This window comes from Lissotriton vulgaris, chromosome 2_1, assembly GCF_964263255.1.
Source record: "Lissotriton vulgaris chromosome 2_1, aLisVul1.2, whole genome shotgun sequence".
In the NCBI taxonomy this organism is placed as follows: domain Eukaryota; kingdom Metazoa; phylum Chordata; class Amphibia; order Caudata; family Salamandridae; genus Lissotriton; species Lissotriton vulgaris.
In genome coordinates this window covers 905440484-905459209 of record NC_141687.1, presented here as the reverse complement: position 1 = coordinate 905459209, position 18726 = coordinate 905440484, and positions in this window count along the sequence as shown.

Here is an 18726-nt window from a genome sequence, read left to right as displayed (position 1 = left end):
CCGATAAATATTGGCTATTCCTCTATTTATGTATGTGTGTACATTACACACTGCCTATTAGTTTAGCCTGACACTCTGAGTCAAGCTACCAAATGGTGAGCACAGGTAAACATAGTGTGTACTACATTTATCCTGATTAGATTGTGGGTCCCTACTTGAATAGGGTGTAAACCACTACCAACTAGAGACCCCAATTCCAACTGACCAATATTACCCTGGTTTCTGGTGCCAGCAATCTAAGGAAGGAACATATGCTACTGTCCTTTAGATGCATTATATTTTACCCTGCTCCTCTGTGATCAGCATGCTATTACCGGATATAGAGACTTTGACAGCTAGCAAAAAATATTCAGTGGTGTATTGGCATGCCACCGTGTTCTAAAAGGAAATTTGTTAATTTTTGGAGCTGCGAGAACCATGACTTCAAGACCTGCACAGGGAGTGTCACCATGTCCAATATTAGTGAAGCCTCTAAACTAGCGAGATCGAAATAAGATATCAAAGGCAGCCACAGCCAGCATGACTTTTGGGTGGGGGGCGGGTTCACGCTGGAGTTCTCGCGGGGGTTGGAAGGGTGTTAATTTAAAAATAAAATACACTTACATTTCCATGTCATCTCTCCTGACCTGTTCTCCTGCTGTCCAGCCTAAGGTTGGCTCCCTCCCCAAACCAAACACAACTCTGCAATGGCAGCATTGTGATTGGTGGGGACGCCGACCATCCAGGCGCCTATGGGGAGGCCATTTTCTCCATGTAGACGGCATTGCAGCCTACATAGAGAAATGGCAGAGTGTGCATGACTGCTTTGGTCGGCCCTGGGACCGACCAAACAGTCAGCCCCCACACCAGTGGGCAGGCCACTCATCCCCTTCCCTAGAGTAGACCCGCCCACCCCCAACCAAACACATCTGCTTTCTCGTGCTGCAAGAAGCAGAAACCTAAAATGGTAGTTTTACCATTTTATGTTTCTGCTTCTCGCACTGCGATAAAGCAGTGGGGTGCTGCTCTTCCCGCCCTAATGGAGGAGCCACCCCTTATGCCAATTCTCAAATAGCAGTGAGTACGGATCCAACCCAGGTAGTACAAGATGTTTACAGGATATTTCTACCAGTCAAGAAAAAATGGCAAGCTTAGGCATAGAAATTCAGCATGCTATGATATACCCAGCTATGCTTCAGTCCACATTAATGGGAAAGTACATGTTCTCTGACCATCAATTCAGGTATGCTCAGACATGAGTCCTGTGCTCTCCATGCCACCGGAATCAAGCTATCCAGGCTGATGAGGGCGGAAAGCCCGAAACCGGTCCTTGGATGCTTGTTTCCAGTCCAGGGAGGACCTGGCTTGGCAGTTCGGGCTGGACTGTTCCCATGGGGCACAGGGTCAAGACTGATTTGCATATGGCTGGGTTCAAACTGGAATGGCTTGGTGAGCAAAAAAACGATGGATTTAGGCTCAGATCTCTGTACTGGGGTGAATGTATGACATTGTTCTGCATTCTGTCCATCAACTGTTGTTTTTGCATCAATTCAGAGGTAAAGTTCGTCGGTATTAATTCTCAACGCAAAAAATCTTTTTGTGTGGGGGATGGTTTGAGATCCTCTCACGATGTATTATCAAAATTAAGATGGTTCAAGGGGCTTAATTACAAGTCCCTTGTGCCGCTGCTGTGCCACTTTTAATATGGGAAAAAGTGACATACCGGCGGCGCAAGGGGCTTGTAAAGAAGCCCCTAAGTCAATATTCCACTGCCCGTACCTATGTCTATATTCCACTGCCCATACCTAAGGCTAGGGGGACCGCCGAAGAAGAACATTGGTGAACATTTTACTCAGACCATGGGCTGAAAGGGGCATTACACACATAATAGACGAAGCAGGGGAGGAGCACTTAACGGCAGAGGCCAAAATGCACGGCTTTTGTAAATATTATACATCCAGTTATGATAAGGTCTTTACATAAATTCCACACCTGGATGATTATGTGCCTAATACTACTCTGTCATGGCTAAATGTAACTAAATTGGAATATCTCTGTCAAACCTTCTTGGTGGTGGAGGTAGCAGAAATCATCTGCGAGTTGCTGACTGGTAAGACCCCAGGTACAGATGGCCTCTCAGCAGAATTTGACAAAGAATATTGCAACATTCTTTCTCCCCATATCCTTGTCCTTTATATGGAGGCATGTGACACTGTTATAAATTTACTCAAACCTGGTAAACCTGCGGAGAACATAGACTCATATCAGCCATTATCTTTTAATAATTGTGATGCCAAAATACTGGCAAAACTGATCACCAATAAGTTACTCCCTATTCTTCCTGAACTGGCACTGCCCGAACAGTCTGGATTTGTACCTGGCCGCTCAACGGCCCATAATCTTTATACACCATTTTCTTTGATACATCAGTTGAACCCTGATCTCAATGTGGTTTCTGTAATTCTTGATGCCACTAAGTCATTTGAGTCAGTGGAATGGGTGTATCTCCTCGCAGTATTGGCCTGCATGGGCTTGCCGCCCCATTCGTTAACTGTATAAAGCTGCTATAAACTCATGAACCATGTAAGAGTAAGTGGGTTAATATCAGATTCAATTCTATCCGATGTGGCACACACTTGGGATACCCCATCTTCCCAATACTATTTATGCTGGCTGTCTAGCCATTAGCGGTCAAATTGAGACAGCACTTCAGCGTATTCACCCTCCGTTACACTGCCCACCTGGTGCTGATTTCCCAATATACCGATGATACGACACTGTAACGGAGTGTTTTAATGCAATCCTAAGAGAATTTATCAGATTTGGGGGTCTCTCGGAAATCCAGATTAAGTGGGGAAAGTCAGTGGTGTTTCCACTTACAAGTGAAATGAATGAGTGTGCCCTAGACTTCCCACTGGTCTGGATTGGGGGCCCTGTCAAATACCTGGGGATCTAGATACACTGGTACATAGCTGTGGCACTCAAGGAAAACTATAGTATACCCATCTCGACACTGGAAGATAGAGTTGCACGCTGGATAAAACTGGTGCTATTGTTGCAAGCCACATAGGCATTATTTGTAAAATGGTGGTTCTCCCTCAGTTTCTATATTTCTTTACAAATATACCTATCCCCCTCAACAGGGAATTTTTTCATACACTGCATTCATTGCTGCTGCGTTTGGTCTTGGCTGGGAAACATCCTCTACTGGCATGTGAGAGACTAACACTGCCTTGCATCAGGGGGGGATTTATGGCACCTTTACTATCTATGCGCAAAGCTCAACGCGCATATCATTAGTACCACCCTCAACACTATTTTCCCCTCCTTGTGATAGAAACAGACAATGTGCAGCCTACCCCACTTTTGTTATCGCTCTGGCTGCCTGTTCACCCCGAATTAGACAGTCTGCTGCTCCACGAGGGCATGGCAAGGCCTGTGTGCCAGACACACCTTTACACTTATGTATTACCACTCTGTCCCTCTAATAGGTCACTCCCTATTATCTTTGACAACTGAACCCAAGGTGCAGGCTCAACTGCGGAATTTAAAGATGAAACACTGGGGTGACCTTTATCAAGCTGGCACCTTTGTCAATACAGCCTCCTTCCTAGGCACCAAGCATTCAAAGATGCTTGACACATTTCTTTACTACCACCTCTGGACCTCGATAAAAGCCCATATACCCAACTTCCCAACTGAACCACCCTCTTTTTAACCCTTCGATGCATTGATGACAGCTCGCACAGCCCGGGGCCTAGTGACAGACTTCTATATTACTCAGAAGGAGAGCCCTATCATAGCTCCAGCCTCTAAAGCTGAATGAGATAAGGCACGGAGGGGCAGATTTACGAGCCCCTTGCGCCAGGTTTACTCCGCTGTTGCATCATGCAAGGCGGCGTAAACGTGGCGCATCCCTGCGAGGCATTTACAACGTGACGCATCTATGTAGATGCGTCACAGTGTAAGGCCCTGCGCCACATGAAACCTGCGTCAGGTTTCATGTAGGCGTTCCGGTGCAGCGGGGGCGTTCCGTCACGGGAACGCCCCTGGAAAGTGACTCAGTGAAATCTACAAGATTTCACTGAGTCACTTTCCCAAAGCTGCTACGTCAATTCCTTACGCCTGCTTGAAGCAGGCGTAAAGAGTGACGCACCATGTAATGTATGGGTGGCCCCTGTGCATTGCAGGAGTTGCGTCCCGCTTGCGACGCGACTCCAGCAATGCGCCACCCGTCAGCCAAAAGATGCGTCACGCATCTGCCCTTCCTTGCACCATGGAGCGCCGCATTGTAAATGCAGCGCATCATGGGTGGCGTATGGATGGATTTGCGTGATGTATCTTTCCTGGCGCATCTCTGCCGATTTGCAGAGATGCGTCAGACAACGTAAATCTTCCCCTTAGTATACAATTAACTGAGAAAGAATGTAAATGATGCTGCCTCCAACCAGCCCAGCATCAAGTAGAAGACTCTGCATCATACACTTCAAATACTTACACAAGCTATACTACACCCTGGTGGGCCACCACAAACGACCCTACAGTCACACTCAACCTGCACCCACTGAGGACATCTGGAAGCAGAGTTCTATAATTTAGCAAGGCAGTGCCCACTGATACAGCAATCCTGGGCAAAGGTCTTGAACACACTGAAGGATAAATCTGGCGAAGTCTTGCTGTTTGATCCCAAACTGGCCCTTCTGGGTTATGTGATAGCTGATAGATAGGCAGTGCAGTGACTGGTGGCGTTGTCTCTGTTGCTAGCCAAACACCAAGGTTTGAAACACTAGGGCAAAGGCAAGGCCTCCACAAGACAGAATGTGTTCACAAATTTAAGGCTACTGTAATGAAGAGCAGGAACTCTAAGTAGAATTAAAGACCTAAGTGTCCAGACCTATATGAAGCTTGGAGCCCCATTCTGCCAGCATCTCATGGCGGGCACCAGTGCCCTACAAGACAACCATTCACCCCCTCCCCACCCCCACCTCCCCCCTCCATGACACAACACGGGATCTCCAGGCTGCGTCAAATCATGATACAACCATACAGCAAATACCGACTGTTACTGAGTTGCTGTGCCCAGCAACCTCCAAGTGCTCTGCTGTCACGCAAGGATCACAACTGCCCCAGAGAGTAGGGTGGGATATATTTGTGATTGTACTTTCCGGCTCGACCCCTATTTCTACCGTGCATGTAAGTGATTTGCACTTATCAATAAGCAATACAATAATAAAAAAAGAAAATCAGAGTGCAGATTAAAGTATGAATACTGCATCTCAGGAATTGACCCAGCTAGAAAAAATATGACAAAACTATTTTTAAAATAGTTATTAAAAATCCAATGGTGAAGTTACATTACACAAGGACGCATTCATTTTTTGGGTAGGCACGGGGACATTAAGTGATTTGCCCAGAATCACAGGATGCTGAGCCAGCGTCGAGACTCGAACCTGGGACCTCATTTATGAGCAGTGCGTCCCTTTTATCTAGGTAGATGCGTCACTTTGTAAACCCCTGCGCCACATTATACCTGCGGCAGGTATAATGTATGCAAGGGGGGCGTATTGACGCAAGGAAGGGTCGTAGAAGTGATGCAGTGAAATCTATGAGATTTCACTGCGTCACTTTTAGGACGCCGTTGCGTCAAAATCTTGCGCCTGCCTCACAGCAGGCGTAAGACTGACGCAGGCCCTTTCACATGGGGCTTGCCCCATGTGAAAGGACACATTGCTGGAGTTGCGTCACTTTTGTGACACACTCCAGCAATGCGTCACTTTTGCGCTTACAGATACGTCAGAAATACTGACGTATCTGTAACTCCTTGCGACATGATGCGTCATATTATAAATATGACGCATCAGGTATGTCACAAGGAGTGCGCACTGAGAAGTGACGCATCGCTGCTTTCACGCAGCGAAGCGTCATTTCTCATAAATGAGGCCCCTGGTTTCTCAGCTGCAATGTCTGCAGCTCTGGCCGTTAGGCAGTCAGATAACAAACATATGCATTCATTGCTTTTTTTCTTACCAAATATGCATTTCTTTCATTGTGCCTTAGGTTTTTAAGAGCATGGACTATTATGCCAAGGTTTGTTGTTTCATGCTAAAGCTATTCTGACTCTGGAAGTGGAGGGTTATAGATCATTAAATAACTCTTCCTCTGGGCTGTTGTGAGCCAACGCAGGAAACATGCTCGAAGAACGCTGCCAAGAAATGCTGCTAATTAGTAAGGTATTACTTTGTGGTCAGCAAGCCATCGCTCTGTACAGGATGGTAATGATTTTAGACGTAAAAATGCTTTCTCGAGGACTGTTCATTTTTTCCCTCTCAAGTAGAATTACTCATGCATAAGTGTTGCTGTGGATCTATTTTGCCCACAGGAAGCTGTACAACTGCTTGTCATTCATACTTTTCACTTGCACATTTCATATTGTACAAATTGCCATGATACCCTGCAATATAAATTTGACACAAGTGGAAACATGTGTGGATATCAGGATTGCCATTGAAAGAACATTTACACATCTCGACGTATTTCTTATTTGGAGCTGAAAAATAGGGTGGCATCTTACAAGCCCATATTTTATTCAAGCTCCACTGAGTCACTGCTACAGTCATTCTTTCCAAGCAACTGTCACATCTCATTGACAGACTGCCTTTTGCTTGAGGCCAAGATCCCACTGGAGGAAAGAGAATGTCTGAAGTCACACTTCTGGAGCTTGCTTTGCTCCAACCCAATCTCGAAAAATATTTTTGGCCAACCTCCAAATAAAATTATGTTGCATACTTGGTTGAAATGTAGTTTTCATGTTCCTTTTGCATTTTTTAAATCCATGCAGGCCCATTTGTTTATTGCAGGTGTGTCCGACTTTGGTCTCAAGGGCAGGAACCGTGCCATAAATTCAAAGTAATCTCAAACTATGTAATTGATTCTGATTTAGATGAAAAGGGACTAATACTCATGGCATTTATGAGTAAGGGAAAGAGTACTACAGGAGTAGTCTTTTACGTACTTTTACATGCCCTAGTGAATCATCACTGAAACTTACAGCTGCCTCTTTGTAAAAGTGCAAAGAGGACACATGCCTTTCCATTGTACTTATTGTATATGAATAGTCCCTGATATTGCCATTTTATTCCCATTTTAGATGGTTTAGGGCCAGTTCGCCAAGTTCTGTAAGAGTATGTGAAACAGTTCTATGGGAGTACTGCTTTACATTCCAAGATCCAGTTGCGAATAGACCCAATGTATGTAAATATAGCCGATGTGAATGTGCTGATATGGCATGGATTGTGACTATGTGGGGGTGTTGGACAGCACTTGATTAAATTGTAGTTTTACACACTTTTATGGAAGTGGAAAGCACCCTTTTGCCTTTGGGTTAGGATGCATTATAGAAATACTTCAAATAACTAAATACATAAATAGCTATTAACAGTTTATACTTTCTATAACTCTCAGGAGTCAAAGAGCCTGAATTTGTTTTTGTTTTGTGGAGTTTTATATAGAGCAAACTAGACCCGGAGGTATCAGAGCGCTTTACATGAGCACCAGTTATGTTACAGGCGGACACATTCATTTTTAGGTTTCGCCCTGGCCGTAGCACTGCGTAAGCAGTGCTCCGCCATGGGCGAAATCTAATGTTATCTCAATAGTGGGGACTTGAAACCGCCCCTTCTTCCATTGGCTAGCCATTGGAAGACACGGTTGTCAATCACTCTTTCCCGGTCAGAACGCGAATCGTGGGCGTTTCTGACTCTTTTTTTAAGTCCCGCCCCTTGTTGCCGTGTGTCCCGGGCCGCGCTGTGATTGGCTGCCGGCCGGGACACCCCCGTGGCGTCATTCCCCGGGCCGCGCTGTGATTGGCTGCCGGCCCGGGACCTGACCTGTTTAACAGTTTTTTGTTGTTGTTACATTTACAGATTGTCCGAATATCAGGGTGCTATTGTAGTTTTCAGTATGAGTATATGCAGTGCATGAATATGCAGCCAATGTGTAAATGCAATATGCCCACCGGCTTACAAAGTGCGCACGTTTAGGTGGTCGATAAAGTAATTGGATGTTTGCTTGAAGTGCAGGCCTAGCAGACAAATCTCACAAGTCCTTTGTGTTGAATGTTACCGCACTCTTCAAACCCTCCGCTTGTTATGAGTGATGACGTATATGGCATAATTAGCTGTGCATGGCGAAGGCACGAGTTATAGTTACCAGAGAGAACTTTAACCTGTAAATTTCAGCGTTTTTTTTGTTTAAAAACCTTAAGTTGTCACTGAAATGTTCACCTAACTATAAAAGCATTGTAACCTTTTGGTTTTCAGTTAAGTGCTTGGATTTTTTAAACGTAACATATTTTATTACAGTACGTGAAGGTAACTCCTTGCTTCGCATATCCGCTTTACATCTGACACTGTGTGTAATTAACGTATAAAGTAACACCACAAATACTGTTACTAATAGAAAGTTCTCTAGCCACATTACATTTGACAACATTCATAGACAGTCTCCAGTGTCCTTGGTATACGAACTGAGATTTTTGACTATTGGTGCTAAGTAAAAGTCCACCTATTTGGAGACATTTTTGTACAAGGACTCACATGCTGACACAATTGATATGCCAGGTGGATTAATTAGACTTTTATGCACATGGGGTGAGAAGTAAATCTTTGATATGACAAACTGTGATACTTTTTCATTAACAGTGGGACATAAAAGGAGCTGATGTCCCAGTAATATTGTGGCAGATGTGAACAAGGCATGGAGCCCCCATGGATTGCTTTCAATCAAGAAGAGAACCATGACTCCACTGAGATGTCTATTTTTCTGTTTGTCATTGTACATATGCAATCGATCAATCCATTCTTGTAGGGCACAGCTTATCATTTGTGAAGGTATCCAGATGCTACGTTGCTGAGAAGTCAGATCTGGAGTCTCTTCCTGAGGTCCTTCAGCCTAGGGGGTGTGCGGAGGAGGAGAGGGAAGGTGTTCCAGAACTTGACAGTGAGGTGGGAGAACGAGTGGCCCCCGCTGTGTCAATGGCAGATGCGCGGTTGTCTGTACAAGGGCGGCAGAGCAGAAATTTCCGGATGGTTGGTGGAAGTTCAGATGCTGGTTCATGTATGCGGGTACTTGGAAAAGGAGGGCTTTGTAGACTTGTATCAGTAGTATTAATTGACATTTTTTTTCGGGACGGGAGCCAGTGGAGGTTCCTTAGGTGTTGGGTGATGTGGGTTCATTTGGGCAGGTTGAGTATTATTCTGGCCCCTGCATTCTGTATCGTCTGGACCCTTTTTCTTGAGTTTGGTGGAGGTTCCAGGGTACAGTGTGTTGCAGTCGTCCAGGCGGCTAGTGATTCGGGCTTATGTGACTGCTTTTCTCTTGATTAAGGGGAGCCATATGAAGATTCTTCAGAGCATGCACAGACTGTGGAAGCAGGCAGAGGAGACTTTGTTGATCTGTCATTTCATAGTGAGTTTGCTGGCCAGGATGATGCAAGGTTGCGGGTGTGGTTCTTAGGTGTGGGGGTGGGTCTGAGTTCAGCGGCCCACCAGGTATCGTTCCAGAGGGAGGCTTGGTTGCCAAAGATCAGTACTACAGTCTTGTACATGTTGAGCTTTAGACTTATTCCTGGCTGCAACATTCTTTAGGCAGTTGTGGAAGTTGGTCTTGTTGTTGGGGGGGTTTGTTGAGAGCGAGAGTATGAGCTGGGTGTCGTCAACGTAGGATATGACATTGATATTGTGGATTATGACGATGCTGGCTAGAGGCCTCATGCAGGTGTTATAGAGGGGTGGCTGAAGGATGAAGCTTGAGGGACGCCGCAGATGGTGCTTGTGTGTTCCTAGGTAAAGGGAGGTAGGGGGATTCTTTGCATTCATCCTGAAAGAAATTATGTAATACAGCGGAGTTCGTCTCCCTTGATCCTGACCTGGTGCAGTCTCATGATGAGTGTGTAGCGAGATATGGTGTTGAAATCTGCAGAGAGGTCGAAGAGGATCAGGTTTGCCTATTCTCCGAAATTGAGTACAGTGTGGATGCCGCCCATGGTGGCAATCAGGGCAGTCTTGGTGCTGTGGTTGGCACGGAAACCGGATTGGGAGGTGTTTAGCAGGTTGTTTCTCTCCAGGTGTTCAGTGAGCTGTCAGTTGGTTGTCTTCTCCAGGACTTTGGTGGGAAATGGGAACAGCGCGATGAGACGATAATTCTGGAGCTCGTTGGGGTCTGCAGAGGGTTTCATCTACCAGATTGCAGCATAATAAGCGCATGGGCGAAAGTATGTAAAGCCATAGAAGAAGGACTTAATTTGCAGCGACAAACACCTGTGTGGTACAAATGTGTTGGCATTTTTTGCTTGTTCCTTTGATTTAATAGAATAAGTAGAACTTCAACACCCGTGGAGTACCGTGCTCTTTGGCAAAATTTTACATGTCGATTTGGTCCATCCCTTTTCATGGGCACCAGCAATTAAGGAGCACACTGAGCCTTAAAACGTCCAGATTTCTTTATATAAATATGTGTGTATATATATATCGGCAAACAATTGCCACACTAATGCTGAACAAACTTTCGGGCGGGTTCCTCTGTCCTGACTGCGGCTATCACGAAGTAAATAGTTCACCAAACTTCCCCTAAAGGAAACATGGAGCACTCCACGGTTCCAGAACTTCAACTTAATAGGGCAGACGCATTTCAGCGTTATTACCTTTTTCAATGCCATTTGCAAATTCACTTGGGCCCGCAATTTCTAACACCCCATGTTCATTGGACAGGCATAGTGCGGTAAGGGAAGATGGACTTTAATTTCCTCCCATTTGGTTTTCTTTAATTTCTGCTGTGATAGAATGATTACTATTTGCAATAATCTCTAAGTGAGTGTGACTGCATGTTCGTAAATGTCCATCATGATAAGGATTGTCACTTTGTAAAAACGAACATGCAGCCATCAGTACATATCATGCTGATTAGACTCACCAAATGCAGGATCTGAGAAAGATCAATACCATAGTCCTCCCATGTTGTCCTGTGGAGATAGTCTCTGACATGCCCCAGCACTGGGAATGACTGATTACAACAAATGTTCTACTTTGTTTAGCAGTGAGAGGGACGGCAGCGCACTCTCAATGCTAATTCAGATTCATGGGAATGCCTGCTGACCATTGCATATTTTGCAGCTAAACTTGACCCAGTAGCTGCTGCTCTGCCCGGCTGTTTCAAAGCCATGGACTCCACAGGCGTCAGCACTGACAACGTGAGAATCTTGTTATGGGTAATCCTCTAACAGTTTTTAGTCCCCATTCTTTGGAAATATTGTTAACACGTACCAAGACCCAACATTTGACCAATAGTCTTCTGACCAAGGATGACCATGCCATACTTGCAGCAGACAATATAACCTGTAAGAGATGTACTGCACTCAATCCTGCCAACCTGTTGCCTGTTCCTGTAAATGATGTTATTGAGGGTGAAGTTGAGCATGACTGTTTCGATGTTACTGAATTGTGCACCAAACCAAGACTTAACATACAAATTTGCCACTACAGGAATCAGATTATGTAATGTTTATTGATGGTTCCTGCTTACGAGATCATTAAGAAAGCCTGATTGCTGCCTATGAGGTCTGTACTGTCTCAGGTGTGGTCGAAGCCTATTGGCTTCAAAGAATGTTTTCTGCACAAGTGGCTGAACAGTATGGCATCCTGTGCTTCAGACTAGATAAAGTGACCATTTTCACTGATAGTCAGTATGACTTTGTTGTCGTCTGTGATTTCAGACAGGTATGGTCCCAACGGGAATTTATTGCCTCTTCAGGGTCCCCGATTAGCGATGGAGAAAGTGTGCATAACTTGTTGAATCCAAGTGAGCCTCCTTGAACTGGACTTTATGGCTGAACTGAGTTATGAAATTGCATTGCCACTAAACTGAATGAGACATTTTATCCGGGATGTGATCACTAGTTAATTTGAACTGTGCAGTTATTAGAGACATTTAAAGAGGCTTTAAAGGGAAGAAAGAAGAATACCTAGGCCCAAGTCTGCTGAAGGAGCATTAGGTTGTCACTTAGAAGAACACAGACTGGAGCTAAGGAAGGCTCATGAAGATCCTGTAAATACTATAATTGCATTTCGATTACATTGACATTGTTTGCTATTTGCGCAGTTGGAAACTATCCAAGACTTTTGCTGCTGTTGTTTTTACATAAACTGTCTAAATTCAGAGAAATCATGAAACCTAATAATAATATAGCCACTAAAGCAGCCACTCACTCACCCATACAGCCAGTCACACTATATCACCACTATAGCCACTCACACAGTCACTCACATACCAATACAGTGACTCGCGCACCCTTATTCACCTATACATCTATTCACACATCCAATCACACACATACAGCACTCGGACACCCACTCCCACATTGATAAAGACAGTCATACATCCACTCAGATGAAATATTTTGGAAACACTATTACTAATTACTAGTTTAGAAACAATATTAATATTAATTTAACTTTTACAGTAGCTTACAATACATCTTTAAGTCTCAAAAACATTTACGAAACACTTTCACTCACAGGATGATGTCATCAGTTATGTCATTTGAGATGTAATCAGTGATATAATGAGTGATGTCAGTGACCATGTAATGAGTGATGTAACATGTGAAGTCATAAGCAGCGTATTATGGGAGCGTAAGTTATAGTTAGCTCAGGTAACTATAATTGCTGAATGTCAATGGATTTATACGGGTGAAATCTGAGGATAACGATAACGTCCTTGCAACCTTCGGTTTTCTCTGTGAATATATATATATATATATATATATATATATATATATATATATATATATATATATATATATATATATATATATATATATATATATATACATATATACATATGTACCTATATATATATATAATTCAGAAAAGGGGTGGTGATGAACCGAGTGTCTGAATTAAGCAGACCACTCTTACCCAGTCCAAAGATCAGGGCTTGATCCATCACCGTTTTTAGCTCACTGCACCATCCCAGCTCAGAACTTGGCTATATGCAAATTAGTCTGACCCTGGCCCAGTGCATCATGGGAACAGGGCAGACCAAACTACCAAGCCAATTCTTATACTGGGAAGGAAACAAGCTACCGGGGACCGGTTTCTGGCATTTCAGCCGTCTTCGGCCCGGCTTGCTTGAATCCTGATGGTGCAATGAGCTAGGGACTCACATCTGAGTATACCCTTCCACGCTTATGGTGGACAAAAATGATTCAGAAAAGGGGGTGGCGATGAACAGAGTGTCTGAATTAAGCAGACCACTCTTACCCAGTCCAAAGATCAGGTCTTGATCCATCACCTTTTTTTGCTCACTGCACCATCCCAGCTCAGAACTTGGCTATATGCAAATTAGTCTGACCCTGGCCCAGTGCATCATGGGAACAGGGCAGACCAAACTACCAAGCCAATTCTTATACTGGGAAGGAAACAAGCTACCGGGGACCGGTTTCTGGCATTTCAGCCGTCTTCGGCCCGGCTTGCTTGAATCCTGATGGTGCAATGAGCTAGGGACTCACATCTGAGTATACCCTTCCACGCTTATGGTGGACAAAAATGATTCAGAAAAGGGGGTGGCGATGAACAGAGTGTCTGAATTAAGCAGACCACTCTTACCCAGTCCAAAGATCAGGCCTTGATCCATCACCTTTTTTTGCTCACTGCACCATCCCAGCTCAGAACTTGGCTATATGCAAATTAGTCTGTCCCTGGCCCAGTGCATCATGGGAACAGGGCAGACCAAACTACCAAGCCAATTCTTATACTGGGAAGGAAACAAGCTACCGGGGACCGGTTTCTGGCATTTCAGCCGTCTTTGGCCCGGCTTGCTTGAATCCTGATGGTGCAATGAGCTAGGGACTCACATCTGAGTATACCCTTCCAGGCTTATAGTGGACAAAAATGATTCAGAAAAGGGGGTGGTAATGAACAGAGTGTCTGAATTAAGCAGACCACTCTTACCCAGTCCAAAGATCAGGGCTTGATCCATCACCGTTTTTAGCTCACTGCACCATCCCAGCTCAGAACTTGGCTTTATGCAAATTAGTCTGACCCTGGCCCAGTGCATCATGGGAACAGGGCAGACCAAACTACCAAGCCAATTCTTATACTGGGAAGGAAACAAGCTACTGGGGACCGGTTTCTGGCATTTCAGCCGTGTTCGGCCCGGCTTGCTTGAATCCTGATGGTGCAATGAGCTAGGGACTCACATCTGAGTATACCCTTCCACGCTTGTGGTGGACAAAAATGATTCAGAAAAGGGGGTGGTGATGAACAGAGTGTCTGAATTAAGCAGACCACTCTTACCCAGTCCAAAGATCAGGGCTTGATCCTTCACCGTTTTTAGCTCACTGCACCATTCCAGCTCAGAACTTGGCTATATGCAAATTAGTCTGACCCTGGCCCAGTGCATCATGGGAACAGGGCAGACCAAACTACCAAGCCAATTCTTCTACTGGGAAGGAAACAAGCTACCGGGGACCGGTTTCTGGCATTTAAGCCGTCTTCGGCCCGGCATGCTTGAATCCTGATGGTGCAATGAGCTAGGGACTCACATCTGAGTATACCCTTTCACGCTTGTGGTGGACAAAAATGATTCAGAAAAGGGGGTGGTGATGAACAGAGTGTCTGAATTAAGCAGATCACTCTTACCCAGTCCAAAGATCAGGGCTTGATCCATCACCGTTTTTAGCTCACTGCACCATCCCAGCTCAGAACTTGGCTATATGCAAATTAGTCTGACCCTGGCCCAGTGCATCATGGGAACAGGGCAGACCAAACTACCAAGCCAATTCTTATACTGGGAAGGAAACAAGCTACCGGGGACCGGTTTCTGGCATTTCAGCCGTCTTCGGCCCGGCTTGCTTGAATCCTGATGGTGCAATGAGCTAGGGACTCACATCTGAGTATACCCTTCCACGCTTATGGTGGACAAAAATGATTCAGAAAAGGGGGTGGTGATGAACAGAGTGTCTGAATTAAGCAGACCACTCTTACCCAGTCCAAAGATCAGGGCTTGATCCATCATTGTTTTTAGCTCACTGCACCATCCCAGCTCAGAACTTGGCTATATGCAAATTAGTCTGACCCTGGCCCAGTGCATCATGGGAACAGGGCAGACCAAACTACCAAGCCAATTCTTATACTGGGAAGGAAACAAGCTACCAGGGACCGGTTTCTGGCATTTCAGCCGTCTTCGGCCCGGCTTGCTTGAATCCTGATGGTGCAATGAGCTAGAGACTCACATCTGAGTATACCCTTCCACGCTTATAGTGGACAAAAATGATTCAGAAAAGGGGGTGGTGATGAACAGAGTGTCTGAATTAAGCAGACCACTCTTACCCAGTCCAAAGATCAGGGCTTGATCCATCACCGTTTTTAGCTCACTGCACCATCCCAGCTCAGAACTTGGCTATATGCAAATTAGTCTGACCCTGGCCCAGTGCATCATGGGAACAGGGCAGACCAAACTACCAAGCCAATTCTTATACTGGGAATGAAACAAGCTACCGGGGACCGGTTTCTGGCATTTCAGCCGTCTTCGACCCGGCTTGCTTGAATCCTGATGGTGCAATGAGCTAGGGACTCACATCTGAGTATACCCTTCCACGCTTGTGGTGGACAAAAATGATTCAGAAAAGGGGATGGTGATGAACAGAGTGTCTGAATTAAGCAGACCACTCTTACCCAGTCCAAAGATCAGGGCTTGATCCATCACCGTTTTTAGCTCACTGCACCATCCCAGCTCAGAACTTAGCTATATGCAAATTAGCCTGACCCTGGCCCAGTGCATCATGGGAACAGGGCGGACCAAACTACCAAGCCAATTCTTATACTGGGAAGGAAACAAGCTCCCGGGGACCGGTTTCTGGCATTTAAGCCGTCTTCGGCCCGGCTTGCCTGAATCCTGATGGTGCAATGAGCTAGGGACTCACATCTGAGTATACCCTTCCACGCTTGTGGTGGACAAAAATGATTCAGAAAAGGGGGTGGTGATGAACAGAGTGTCTGAATTAGGCAGACCACTCTTACCCAGTCCAAAGATCAGGGCTTGATCCATCACCGTTTTTAGCTCACTGCACCATCCCAGCTCAGAACTTGGCTATATGCAGATTAGTCTGACCCTGGCCCAGTGCATCATGGGAACAGGGCAGACCAAACTACCAAGCCAATTCTTATACTGGGAAGGAAACAAGCTACCGGGGACCGGTTTCTGGCATTTCAGCCGTCTTCGGCCCGGCTTGCTTGAATCCTGATGGTGCAATGAGCTAGGGACTCACATCTGAGTATACCCTTCCACGCTTGTGGTGGTCCCTTTCTCACTGCACCATCAGGATTCAAGCAAGCCGGGCCGAAGACGGCTGAAATGCCAGAAACCGGTCCCCGGTAGTTTGTCTCCTTTCTGGTGAAGAATTGGCTTGGTAGTTTAGTCTGCCCTGTTCCCATGATGCACTGGGCCAGGGACAGACTGATTTGCATATAGCCAGGTTCTGAGCTGGGATGGTGCAGTGAGATAAATAACGGTGATGGATCAAGCCCTGATCTTTGGACTGGATAAGAGTGGTCTGCTTAATTCAGACACTCTGTTCATCACCACCCCCTTTTCTGAATCGTTTTTGGCCGCTATAGGTGTGGCAGGGTATACTCTGACATGAGTCCCTTTCTCACTGCACCATCAGGATTCAAGCAAGCCGGGCCGAAGACGGCTGAAATGCCAGAAACCGGTCCCCGGTAGCTTGTCTCCTTTCTGGTGAAGAATTGGCTTGGTAGTTTAGTCTGCCCTGTTCCCATGATGCACTGGGCCAGGGACAGACTGATTTGCATATAGCCAGGTTCTGAGCTGGGATGGTGCAGTGAGATAAATACCTGTGATGGATCAAACCCTGATCTTTGGACTGGGTAAGAGTGGTCTGCTCAATTCAGACACTCTGTTCATCACCACCCCCTTTTCTGAATCGTTTTTGGCCACTATAGGTGTGGCAGGGTATACTCAGACATGAGTCCCTTTCTCACTGCACCATCAGGATTCAAGCAAGCCGGGCCGAAGACGGCTGAAATGCCAGAAACCGGTCCCCGGTAGCTTGTCTCCTTTCTGGTGAAGAATTGGCTTGGTAGTTTAGTCTGCCCTGTTCCCATGATGCACTGGGCCAGGGACAGACTGATTTGCATATAGCCAGGTTCTGAGCTGGGATGGTGCAGTGAGATAAATAACTGTGATGGATCAAGCCCTGATCTTTGGACTGGGTAAGAGTGGTCTGCTCAATTCAGACACTCTGTTCATCACCACCCCCTTTTCTGAATCGTTTTTGGCCACTATAGGTGTGGCAGGGTATACTCAGACATGAGTCCCTTTCTCACTGCACCCTCAGGATTCAAGCAAGCCGGGCCAAAGACGGCTGAAATGCCAGAAACCGGTCCCCGGTAGCTTGTCTCCTTTCTGGTGAAGAATTGGCTTGGTAGTTTAGTCTGCCCTGTTCCCATGATGCACTGGGCCAGGGACAGACTGATTTGCATATAGCCAGGTTCTGAGCTGGGATGGTGCAGTGAGATAAATAACGGTGATGGATCAAGCCCTGATCTTTGGACTGGGTAAGAGTGGTCAGCTTAATTCAGACACTCTGTTCATCACCACCCCCTTTTCTGAATCATTTTTGGCCACTATAGGTGTGGCAGGGTATACTCAGACATGAGTCCCTTTCTCACTGCACCATCAGTATTCAAGCAAGCCGGGCCGAAGACGGCTGAAATGCCAGAAACCGGTCCCCGGTAGCTTGTCTCCTTTCTGGTGAAGAATTGGCTTGGTAGTTTAGTCTGCCCTGTTCCCATGATGCACTGGGCCAGGGACAGACTGATTTGCATATAGCCAGGTTCTGAGCTGGGATGGTGCAGTGAGATAAATAACGGTGATGGATCAAGCCCTGATCTTTGGACTGGGTAAGAGTGGTCTGCTTAATTCAGACACTCTGTTCATCACCACCCCCTTTTCTGAATCGTTTTTGGCCACTATAGGTGTGGCAGGGTATACTCAGACATGAGTCCCTTTCTCACTGCACCATCAGGATTCAAGCAAGCCGGGCCGAAGACGGCTGAAATGCCAGAAACCGGTCCCCGGTAGCTTGTCTCCTTTCTGGTGAAGAATTGGCTTGGTAGTTTAGTGTGCCCTTTTCCCATGATGCACTGGGCCAGGGACAGACTGATTTGCATATAGCCAGGTTCTGAGCTGGGATGGTGCAGTGAGATAAATAACGGTGATGGATCAAGCCCTGATCTTTGGACTGGGTAAGAGTGGTCTGCTCAATTCAGACACTCTGTTCATCACCACCCCCTTTTCTGAATCGTTTTTGGCCACTATAGGTGTGGCAGGGTATACTCAGACATGAGTCCCTTTCTCACTGCACCATCAGGATTCAAGCAAGCCGGGCCGAAGACGGCTGAAATGCCAGAAACCGGTCCCCGGTAGCTTGTCTCCTTTCTGATGAAGAATTGGCTTGGTAGTTTAGTCTGCCCTGTTCCCATGATGCACTGGGCCAGGGACAGACTGATTTGCATATAGCCAGGTTCTGAGCTGGGATGGTGCAGTGAGATAAATAACGGTGATGGATCAAGCACTGATCTTTGGACTGGGTAAGAGTGGTCTGCTTAATTGAGACACTCTGTTCATCACCACCCCCTTTTCTGAATCGTTTTTGGCCACTATAGGTGT